At 41.7% G+C, this 12,509-nt stretch overlaps 1 long non-coding RNA gene across 1 annotated transcript in view; it reads left to right on the top strand.

Annotated features, from left to right (window-relative positions):
• Window positions 1–4,947: 4,947 nt before the first annotated feature.
• The window catches only part of LOC142829394 (uncharacterized), a 52,830-nt gene continuing 45,268 nt past the window's right edge, over window positions 4,948–12,509 (top strand). The window contains exon 1 of the long non-coding RNA XR_012903788.1: window positions 4,948–4,997. This is a non-coding gene — a long non-coding RNA (uncharacterized LOC142829394). The remainder of the gene's footprint in view (window positions 4,998–12,509) is intronic.

Below are 12,509 nucleotides of genomic sequence, written 5' to 3'. Positions count from 1 at the left end.
CTTAGAGGTGTTTAAGTCTTGGCTTGACAAAGCCCTGGCTGGGTTGATTTGGTTGGGATTGGTCCTGCCTTGGGCAGGGGGCTGGACTTGATGACCTTCTGAGGTCTCTTCCAGCTCTATGTTTCTATGATTCTATGAAAAGGGAGATAAGGAGAGGCTGGGGGGATGGGGAGTGAGTGAATGAGTGCATAAGTAATTAATTGGCTGATGAGGAGCCCGAAGGGAGGGGAGTTGAGAGTGTCCCTCTGCAGGAGGAGAGAGAGGCAAAGCTCAGCATTCTCAAGCCTCCTGGGAAAGGGGGGATAAGGGACTGACTGCATGGGGTAGGTTGGGAAAAGACAGGGTGGGTGGGTGCTCGCATCTGTGCAGTGAGGTAGAGGCTGGGGGCAATTTGCTTGGGGTGTCTGACAAGCTGCAGTCCCCTCTGTCTGATTATATTGGGGAGGCAGCAGGCTACCAGGGAAGTGTGTGGGCCAGGACATTAGAAAGATTGCATTTCAAACAAAGTTTGCATAAGGTATTAATGGCTTAAGGTAAGAAAGAAAATTTTCTTTTAACAGAAGGTTTTTGGAGTGTTGCAGATATCTAAAACTCTAAACTTAATAATTTTTTAAAAGTCTGTGTTACTAATTACTACATGGTATACTATATTGCATTAAGGCCAGATCTTTACTATTTGGTAGAGTTCTAGCTCTTATGAGTCAGAAGTAGTGAGTACTAACTTGCTCTGTTAGGTTATTACATGTATTCCAAGGGTAGTGTTAATTCTCTTTTTTATTTAATTTCACATTAAATATCATATGCATTGCTCTGTGTTAAATATCCCTTGTTTTAATATATTTTCTTCCACACATACGGGCTGCTTAATATTATGCATGTGTTTTATTTGTATTGATGGTGCATATCCCCACACACACACTACCTCAATATTGGTGGTACACATAAGAAATGTCAACCCGCCCAACGATAGAAAATGTTAGAGGGAACACTGCCCCAGACCCTGTACTCCAGTGTCCTCTCTTGAGCCCCCTCTCACACTTCAAACACCTTGACCCAGCCCCATAGCTTCCTGTCTCCACATCCAGTGTTCATGCCCCAACACGTCCTGCTGTACAACCTCCTGTGAACAATCTTCATTCCCTGCATCTGGTCTTGTCCTCCTGCTACCCATGTCTGGCACCTTAGATGGATGACAGATTTTGTTCCTCTTCTAACATCTTTTGTTGATATTTCTCTTGCCTCTCTTCAAAAGAGGCCATTAAATCCAAGTCAGAATGGCTTCTGCTGACTCTCCTGAGTAAACAAAGGATGCTCAGCCAACTAGAAATACCACAAACACCATGGGACTTCAACTACAGCATAAAGTCCAATCGATGCAACTTGAAGTTGGACAATATGAAATCTAAAGCTGGACCGAAATGTCACTAATTTAGATTATGCCCAGCTGCAATGAAATATTTACTGATGTGAACTTCTGACTGCGTGACTGTGGGCTGTTTGTATGTAATACGATATGTGCATTAGGACTAACAATACTTGAAAAATGATAAAAAGCAGAAGTGTGTAGAGTCTCAAGTGACAAAGAGTCAATGATGGATTCTGATGATCAAGAATTGATTATGGCAGGTTTGCAGGCAGGTACAATCTCATAAACTGCAGTGATAACATTTGATGTCCTGCCATAACAGAGTTCCAAGGGACGGCCAAAGGTGACAGTTTAACAGTATCGTCACAAAGCATTATGAGTTAATCTATGCACATTGGCATAAAAGCCAAGGCAGAAAGGCTCTCTATATAGAAAAGGGTGCCAGCTCTTCTCTGTAATGTAATACTATCTAATCATTCCTTAGAACAAGTTAGGTTTACAATACTCCATATCTATGCAATTTATCACTGTGAACATAACAACATAAGAACAATCATACTGGGTCAGACCAAAGGTTGATCTAGGCCAGTATCTGGTCTTCCAACAGTGGCCAGTGCCAGATGCCCCAGAGGGAGTGAACAGAACAGGGAATCATCAAGTAATCTCTCTCCTGTCGCCCATTCCCAGCCTCTGACAGAGGCCAGGGACATAATTCCTACCCATCCTGGCTAACAGCCTCCATGAATTTATCTAGTTCTTTCTTGAACCCTGTTAATGTTCTGGTCTTCACAAATTCCTCTGGCGAGGAGTTCCACAGGTTGACTATGTGCTGTGTGAAGTAAAACTTCCTTTTGTTTGTTTTAAACCTCCTGCCTATTAATTTCATGTAGTGACCTCTAGCTCTTATGGGAACAAGTAAATAACTTTTCCTTGTTCACTTTTTCCACATCAGTCATGATTTCATAGACCTCTATCATATTCCCCCTTGGTCTCCTTTTTTTCTAAGCTGAAAAGTCCCTTTCCAAACTCCTAATCATTTTTGTTGCACTCTTCTGAACCTTTTCCAATGCCAGTATATTTTTTGAGATGAGGCGACCACATCTGTACGCATTATTCAAGATGTGGGTGTACCATGGTTTTACAGAAAGACAATAAGATGTTCTCTGTCTTATTCTCTATCCCTTTTAAAATGATTCCTAACATTCTGTTTGCTTTTTTGACTGCCACTGCACATTGAGTGGATGTTTTCAGAGAACTATCCACAATGACTCCAAGATCTCTCTCTTGAGTAGTTATAGCTAAATTTTGTATGTATAGTTGGGATTATTTTTCCCAATTGTGTAACTCTATGCAAACAGAATCATAAGAAGCATACCTGACTTTTCTTTTCTCTCTCTTTCACAGGTCACAGCTGCCTGGGGACATTTTGGAGGTAAGATAGCTTCACCTTTCCCCTCTCTGTTCACTATCTCAGTTTACACGCAGCAGCTAGCACACAAAGGACCTGATTCTTAGTTACTCTGGTCCTGTGTTTCGGACGGAGATAGACTGGAACAGACAAGGGTGGATTTAAGTCATCTTCATTTTCTCTATAGCCTAGCAATGAGCATGGCTCTACTGTCCACAAATGTAAGTCAGAGCAACTTCAGGGTATCCTCACTTACAATCTGCTTCCCATGTCTTCCCAGAAGTCCCTGAAAGATGAGAACAGACATAGTGCTGTGTATCCCAGCCAAATCCCAAAATGGGTCCCTTCACAAGGACCATGATGAATGTAGAACCATTTCTACCAGTTTGGCACTGACTGTGGAAACCCTCTTTGCCAAGTGTATTCTCAGTGAGCATTTTCCACCCATTCTGTGGGGTCACCAGATTGGTATAAAAGGGTCTTAGTGTGCCCAGAAAATCCAGAATTGGAAAAGCACAACTAAGAAAGAACCACATATGCCTACCAATTTCTGAATAATGGACTAAATTGCCTGAAACAAGACAATGTCACCCACAGGATCCCCCCAATTGGTATGAATCTATACGATTCTTCAAATGTGTTGTCACTGTAAATGAACATCTCGGTTACTCATGAGGGTTGTTCCCTGTTTGTCACAGGTCAGTCATTATTCACATGGCTGTAGATATACTAAGCATAGAAAGGGGAGACTGATTGCAGGAATCCCCTGCTGCCATCCTTGGCAGTTCCATGGAATTGAGCTGTTGTGTCTCATGAGGCTATGCTGACGAGCCGCATTACTAAATAAATGATAAATTAAGAAAATCCTCTTTAATGGATTTTTTTTTTAAAAAAGGGCAATTCAGGCACCTAAAGCTGTTAATAATGACAAGAAAAAGGGGATTTCTGGTTAATCAACATCAAGGTCACAGTCTTGTGGAATAAATTTCATATACAGTGAATAACTCACACAGGGCGATGGCATGTTTAGCATCAAATCTTGGCAAAGATTTGTTTGCTTAATGACTTTTCTCCTTTTTTTCAGGCCAGCCACCTTTGACTGGAGAGAACTTGTTAAAAGAGCTAAATGTCACTGAAAATGTGCTGTTAATCCTACTTATCCACAGATGTTAACCATGAAGTGATAATAAAAAGAAAAAAGAAAAGATGCAGCTCCAATCAGCATTGTTCTTGCTAAACGCAGAGACCCCCCATGACTGCAAAAGACTGCTCTCATACTGCTTCTCCAAATATATGTCACCATCCCTGAGTTCTATGCAAGTGCTTTGATGTTCATTTGCAGATGGATACATTGTACTGATCCTTTTGCTTGTTCAAACAAAGGAAGACATTTTGGTTTCCTCCGCAAATATTGTCAGATGTTTTATGTGCAGCAATGAAAATTAAGTACATCTTTGATATTGCAAGTCTTTCTCTTGCTTGAAATGAGCTGGGCTCAGCTACTAGTTGATGTAAGTAAAAAAATAACATACAATTGTTCTAGATAAAGATATAGGGCCAGATTTTCAAAAGATCTCAGAATTTACAGCCATAAATGTCCCAGTAGAAGCTGTTGGGTGCTCAGCTTTTTTTTAAAAAAAAGTCTGGCTCCCGTTGTAGGTATTGAGCATTTGAAAAATTGGTCTGAGCTCTTTTGAAAATCTGGCTCATACTGTACTCTATCCCTTTCATCTTTGTTATCCTTCTTTTTTGTTTGATTGTGTGTTCTGTATTTACACCAAGGGGAAATACTTAGGGAGGGACCTTTATTCAATTAAAAATATTTTATGTTTCTCAAGGTGACATAATTAAAGCACAATTAGCACCATTACTGGATACGGCTGAAAATTACAAACATTCTTCAAAGATTCACTTACTTTTAGTATGAATTAAAAACTTACATAGACCTTTCCTAGACCCAAACAAGAGCTCTGTGTAGCTGGGAACCTTGCCTCTTTCAATACAAATATTCCCTCACCCACCTTATGCAGCCCTACAAAAAGTGGTCTGAAACAGCCAGGCCAATTGTAATATTCTGTTTCTATTATTACTAGATGTATTACAGTAGCAACTACAGATTCCGAATGAGCTTGGGATTCTATTATGCTAAGCACTCTATATATACCTAGTAAGTAATAGTTCCTGTCCTGAAAAGTTAGTCTGAAAAGGCAAGACACGGAAAAGGTAGGAGAACCAAATACACCTTCCCAATCCATATCAAAATTGTGGACTGAACATAGGGGGAAAAGGAAAGGATCCAGAGAGTATTGCAATTGTGCATTGCAGATGGTAAATTGAGATGGTTGTGGTTGTTGGCCTCTACTGGGAGGTTACAATAGAGAACGGGTGATGGGGAGGAAGCATTGGCAGAATCAAGATTCATTGGGCATATGGAAGCGTCTCTGGTCCAGATGTGGCAGGTTAGTGGGGACACAGGGACAGAAAAATTGTTGGAATTTTACATGAAAATGTCCCAATATTTTTAGCATTTGCTAATATTTAAATTCTCAGCTACAACAGTGTAGAAAATTTAGTTTTTGTAGTATGATTTTTTTTTATTTAAAAGATTTAACTAGGGAAGGTCTGTTTTTAGAAAAGTTTTTCCCATTTACTAATCATTTGCACTTTCAAAGTGCTTCATTTTCATCCCTCTGCCAACAGAGGGATGTAGTCTAGATATAGCCTAACAGGGTAGCTAAATGTATCAAATGTATGTGCCTTTCATTTGAGTTTGCTTATGTCTGAATGGTACGGTTGGAGTTTATCTTTGCTTTTCTAATGTCTATGTGACTAAGGACATTTTAAAATGCCTTTTTTTGGCCTTTTCCTTTAGTTTTGAATATCTTGGCTTCTTAATATTTTGGAGTCTAACATTAATGACAGAGTGTAACTATGTTTTCTTATTTACAGTGTTGTTGTAGCCCTATTGTTCCTGGGAGACAAGGTGCATGACACACTATCTTTTATTGGACAGCTTCTGTTGGTGAAAGAGACAAACTTTGATACCATCTTTCACTGACTGAAGTTGGTCCAATCAAAGGTATGTTTTCAAAGGCTTTTACATTTTGTTTGTCTTCTCTGAGTTGGAGTCAAGAGACATCTCTAGATATAATAATATTGACATCTCCCCTGCTTTAATAACAGTAACTAGTGGTTGCCACAATAAGCACAATAGTAATGTTAAATAAACTCTGTCATTTGTTTCAAGAAAACTGGGATAACTTTAATATCCACCTTCAAAATCTTCTTGGGAAAATATTCATATGATATGTGAGCTCTACTACCTTTTGTCATTCAGGTATTATACAGGTCATAGGACCTGTACAATCCTACCTTACCAGTGTGTGGTTTCCTTTGAGCAGCTTTGACACCAGTTTTTAAAAACCACAGTAAATGTCTTTTAAAAGACTGTTAAAATCCAGAGGATCTCTCAGGGCTAAATGAGAAAGATAGGAAGCTTTCACCTCTGTGTCTCCTGTGCAAAGCTACATTAGGTTGGCAATGACAAGAGCTGTTACTAGCTGATGATCTGTTTGAAATTAGATAGTGGACTCAATCCAGTTCCTACTGGACAAGTGTCCACATCATAACTGACACTATTTGAAGTTAATTAAATCGAGGAAGCAAGCCACATAGCCTGAGAAGTCCAGCTGTTAGAAATTACAGCAACCTGTCTGCTTAGCAATTCAGGTCCTATGAATACATTGACCTGGAACTCTGCTCTTTGCACCAGCTCCCAGATGAGTCCAGATATTCATAGGTTTTTATGGAACTGGACCTGCCTATCTTAGAGATAGTCTCTCACTCTGTGGGTGTGGCTTCGCTTTGACAGTTATATTCTACTGGAAGCATTACACCATTATCTAGTAGTGCAGACCTCGTGAGTGTGAGAAAGAGCATCTCACAGAAGCCGGGCTGCTGTCAGGGTGAGAGCACGGGAATACTGCTCTGGGGTTAGCACTGGGCATGGAAGAGGGGTCCAACTGCCAGTTATCAGGAATCAGCTGGGTTGGAACACCTGAAGATCAGAAACATGAGGCAAACTAGTAGGCAGGGATCAAGAGCCACTTACTAACAGAAAGGCCAAGTCAGGATACCAGGAGATCAGGAAAACACCAGAATAGTGGTCCATGGCAGAATGAATCCTACTTGTATGGACAACTTCCAGTTTCCTCCTCTAGAAATAAATAGAGATTGCACCCAATCGGGGCCTTAGATCTCTCTCAGTCTGGGCACAGGGGTATATCTTCTGCCATAGTTATACTTCATGGACTTTGGTCACAGCAGTTGTCTGTAAGACACTGGTGGGGAATTGGTGTGTGATGACTGCCACAGACCTGTGTTCAAGACCTGTCTGGGCTGACAAATTTACACTATAAAAATCACTTCTGCAAGAGATATGAATGACCACAGACTGGATCACTTTCAGGCTTGTCTATTCCACGAGGTAGTAATTCTTCTACTTGCACAGTCATGCTAGTGTGAAATAAATAGACATGGTAGTGGTGACATGTTTTTGCTGCGCCAGGTATGTACTCACCAGTTTCAGGCAGCTTTGTAATGTTCACAGTGGCTACTGCTTGTGACTACCCTATTATTTATACTCACACTAGTTCTATGAGTGCTAGAGCAAGTGTGTATACACAAGCAGGGGAATCAAACCGTAGCTCAAAGAGTAAATGTAAAGAAACACACTAAATACCATGCACAAACATAAAAAAGCAGACAAATCAAGCTATTTCTCCTCCAGGTTGAGAAGCAGGGTGTATGTGTATATGTATGGGGGGTGGGAGATATGTTATTTCTACGTTTAAGTCCTTAATTACTAGAGTAATGGGGCCTGACACAGACAGGTGGATAATCTCAAGAGGAGGGCCAAGAATTGAGTAGGTATGGAGTCTGAACTATCCCTATGGGGGCTTTTCCTTGTCTGGGTTGAGGCCCAATCGTGTGTGTGCGCGCGCGCGCTTGAGAGGAAGAGATATGTATGCACACATACTTACACTTACAATTGTTTTACATTTAAATATATATTGCTTTTAAATTTTAAATGTAGATGTGAGTGAGTGGATCTGTGGGAGAAGAGAAATTCAGACTATGAAGTGAGAAAGACAGAAAATATTGAAATAATATTTTTTCCAAGGGGTCAATTTGATCCTTGGTGATTCCAGAGTAAATCTGAAGTAGCTCTGTTGTGGCCACTGAAATCACCCAGACGAAAACAGGGAAAAACAGACTAGAATGTAACATCACATCGTCATATTCTGCTAGAAAACAGACTGAGTCAAACAAAATTCTCAAGCATGGTGGCCCTATTTTTAGTAGTGGGGCCCACTGATTTTAGGAGGATTGTGGGTGTTCAGCATCTCTGAAAAAGATAATTGCTGCACCCATGGGTGGGAGGTGTTTTCCCCAAAAGTCGGTACAAAGGGGGCCATGTGAGGTGTCAAATAAAAGCTTGTGTTTTACTGATTCTGTACATGGTATTAATGTATTTGTATGATATCTGTATGTGGAGTTATAAATATGTTCTCTGTGCTTATGCTGGAAGAGACAAAGCAATGGGTAAAGAATGTTCGTTCAGTGTCTATGCGAATTAGCAAAGCTCCAGGGACAATGAATCTCTAGGTGCCAATACACACCTGAGGAACGCGTCTGGAAATCTAGATACCTGCAAACCAGCCAGGGCATAATGGCTGCCAGCATGTGAAACAGATAGGTCACTCGACCATGTGACCTGCTCTGGACAGGGAGATGCCAGGAGAGATATATACGGGGCGGATATACGGCAGGGCGAACGGGGCGGCCGCCCCAGGCCCCGCGCTTCAGAAAGCCCAGCGCATGTGCCGTGGCGCCGCTGCGCATGCGCATGGCATCACTGCGCATGCGCCGTGGCAAAGGGGGGGCCCCACGGAAGTATGCTGCCCGGGGCCCCGCAAAACCGTCATCTGCCCCTGGATATATAAGTGCCATGTGGCAATCTCCGTCTTGTCTTCAGTTCAGCTACTGATTCCAGATGTAGCCTTGCAAGGAACAGCGAGCCGGAAAGAACCATGGACCCATCCTGACATAGGATGTACACCAGAGACTTTTAAAATAGCAGATTATAACATCTCTGCTAAGAATCTGTATCAAGAACTGGGTGATTCGATGCATGTAATGTATTCTCCTTAACAACCTTACTCTTATGCTTTTCTTTCTTTTAGTAATAAACCTTTGGGCTACGTCTACATTGGCATGATCTTGCACAAATACTCTTTAACGCAAGAGTTCTTGCATTAAAGTATTTGCGCAAGAGAGCGTCTACACTGGCATGTGCCTTTGCTCAAGAGATGTGATTTTGCGCAAGAGCATCCGTGCCAGTGTAGACGCTCTCTTGCGCAAGAAAGCTCCGATGACCATTTTAACCATCGGGCTCTCGCAAGAAATTCATGTTGCCTATCTACACTGGCCTCTTGCGCAAGAATAGTTGCACAAGAGGGCTTATTCCTGAGTGGGAGCATCATTGTTCTTGCGCAAGAAGCACTGATTTCACACATTAGAATGTCAGTGTTCTTGCACAAGAACTCCTTGCCAGTGTAGACAGGCAGCATGTTTTTGCGCAAAAGCGGTAGCTTTGGCACAAGATCGCGCCAATGTAGACGTAGCCTTAGATTGTAGATTCTAAAGGATTGGCCCAGCGTGATCTTGTGGGTAAGATCCAGAGTGTAAATTGACTGGGAACTGTGGCTGGTTTCTTGGGATGGGAAGAACTCATTCAGGGTAAGTGGGATTGGGTTCTATAACCCTTCACCTGTGTGTTAGGCCCAGGGGTGATTGCAGCACAAAGGGAGCTGGGATATCAGAGGGGTTTTGATAGTGAGGCTTCAGGCCAGCCAGATAGGCAGCTGGAGTGCTCAGTGTGACTGGTTTGTGGCCTGTTTGGGAAGGTCTCCAGTCTGGGGCTCTAAGGAGTCCCGAGTTTAAGCAATTCGCCCTGAGTGGACGCCTTCAGCTGTGACTAGACCCGGCCCACTTCATCACACCGTCACTTTAATTTGTAAGGGCTTTCCTGGTCTGCTTGCAAACTAGGCCACTATGTAGGAAAGCATGGAATGAAGAGTCAGCTTGCAGACAGAGAACCTAGTGAAGTGAGTTGTGCCTCTCTTTTAAGGAGCAGTCTGTTTTGTCTCTCTCTTTTGTCTTGGGGTGGTTCCCTTTTTCGAGAAAAGGGATGTAAATTAGACACTTCAAAATTGCAAGTGAAGCCAGGATTTAAATTTCCCATGCTTCATTTGCATAATGGCGGCCAGTTTTTTTCGACACGGGGCTTTTCGATAGAAAAATGGCAGTTTAGATGGGGATCTTTCGAAAATCAAACCCCTTTATTTTCATTTTTTGAGGAGTACAGGATCTTTCGAAAAAGGGTTTTATTTTCGAAAGATCCCCATCTAAACTGCCTTTTTTCTATCGAAAAGCCCCGTGTTGAAAAAACCGCAGCCGCCATTATGCAAATGAAGCACAGGAAATTTAAATCCTGGCTTTACTTGCAATTTCGAAGTGTCTAATTTACATTCCTTTTTCGAGAAAAGGCATATAGTCTAGACACACCCTTGGTGTATTATTCTCAATTCTAAGAAATAAAATAGTGTTGCATTGCAACCTTACAGGAAGAGTATTTGTGTTTTTATCTAACTTCCCCGGGTGTATGCCATGAACATAACAGGCAGACCTGCCCTATATATAGCACAGAGACCATATGAGGAGAATACGGGGAGGAGACATTTCTTGTTTGCCTCGCATGCTTTCATGACCTTACAGAAACTGCATGAAGTCTGGCACTTAGTTTGATATTTTAAAGAAATCTCTGAAGCCAAATATGAAGGAAAGGTATCCTAAACAAGTTCCCATCCTCTGTCAACCAACTGTCTGCTGAAACCCATAAATATGTCAGCCTCTACACAGACCTTCCCTTCCACAAACAACTGACATTAATAGCATAGAAGGCAGAGTTATGTTTGAAATACTGTAGTTACATTTATTTTTACAAAGGAAAATTAAAGCTGGAGTGAGAATTCAGGGGTGAGACAGTGATTCACTCCCCTGGCAAGTTGTCGGGGGGGGGGGGCTGTCCCTCTCCAATAGTCCCCCCCACTCCAGCACACTCTGCAGACTGCAAATTGACTGGGGGGCAAGGCTCTGGGGAGTGCCTCTTCCTTCAGAGCTCCCCTGCAGCCTTTCCACAGGGGGTCAGGCTATAGGTTTACAGCGGGGGGGGGGGGGGCTCCTTTTCAGTGTGCTGGCAGGCAAGATGGCAGAGCCCTAACCCTGCTGGCCACTCTCTTGGTGCTGCAGCTGCCCCCAGAGGCCACTCTCAGTATTGCATCCCTTCCCTCTGCCCCTCCCTTTCACATTCCTCTTCTCTCTGCCATCCCTTTCCATGTTATGGAACACAGTACCTTTCCTGGCACTTCCCATTTTCCAGGCACATCCAAACCCTGATCTTGGTTTAAGTTAGGGTAGGAAGAAGCTGCAAGCAAATTTGGTGGTCCTAGCACTTACAGTTAGGAGGAGTACTTGAACAAATGGAGTTGCAGACACACAGATGCACTAGATAGATAGATACACACACACACACGCACACTTTGGAGTAATAAATTAAATTATTCAATTATTTTTCTTCTCTCCTGTTGTCAGAATTAGCTATGATCTACTTGAAAAGTACCTCAGAAACTCTTAGAACCTAGAGAATAAATTGCCATTTGAAATTAGGGAATAGCAGTCATTATATGACAAGGATGGTTCACACCACAATGAAGAGCTACAGAGGGATTTCCACTCCAGCCACCCACTAGAAAAGCAGGACACAAAGAGCTTTGCTCTGTTACTCTCACTGCCCTTCATATCATTAAATCAAATATTCGTGTAAGGTATTTTGGATCTGCTTGCCAGATTGCAAAGGTAGCTGTTGTTTTTGGCTCCCCTAACCCAACTGATCCCTGAAGTGAAGCCAAGTGAAGCCAATCATTTGCCTTGGCTGAAACTAAAATAAACATATCCTATACTGTACACACTTCTGAGGCAATTACTGCCATTAGATCATAGCCCTGAAATTAATTTAACCCATGTAAGAAAATTGAATACAGAAAAACCTATGTTAAAACAGTATTAAAGGTCTGATTACAACCTGCCAAAGGAAAGAAAGTCCAAATGAAAGCTGGAACTTCAGTTTCAGCCTACCACACTAGGTCCAGACATTGCAATCCATATGGTAGTAAAATCATCCAATGGTGGGAGATGATATTTGGTATTACAGAGACTTAATGGATTTCATTTAGTTTCCATTTCTGTAGATTTCTTTTAAAACAAGTAAAAGGAGATGATGTGCTATTATAAAGTTCCCCTGGAACCATCCTCATATTTTCTCACTTGTTAACATTAACTGATTCTGTACAATGATTTATCCTGAACTTAATGTATGTCTTATTTTTTATTGCTGTTTCTGTCGTAGCTCTAGGATCTTTTATCAATCTGTTTATAAAATGCACACAAAATTCAAGAAAGTTCTGTGACCACAGCTGACCTCCACCCAGCAAAAAAAAAAAAAAAAAAAAATCAAGACTTTCCTCATCTTACCCATTTAACAAATTTACCATAAATTACATCATAGGAAAATAAATCTGCTTCACAATAAGACCTGAAAAAAATCAATAGATT

Source organism: Pelodiscus sinensis, chromosome 5 (genome assembly GCF_049634645.1).
Source record: "Pelodiscus sinensis isolate JC-2024 chromosome 5, ASM4963464v1, whole genome shotgun sequence".
Lineage (NCBI taxonomy): Eukaryota > Metazoa > Chordata > Testudines > Trionychidae > Pelodiscus > Pelodiscus sinensis.
The sequence above is the reverse complement of the archived record's forward strand: the minus strand, read 5'-3'. Positions and strand labels throughout refer to the sequence as shown.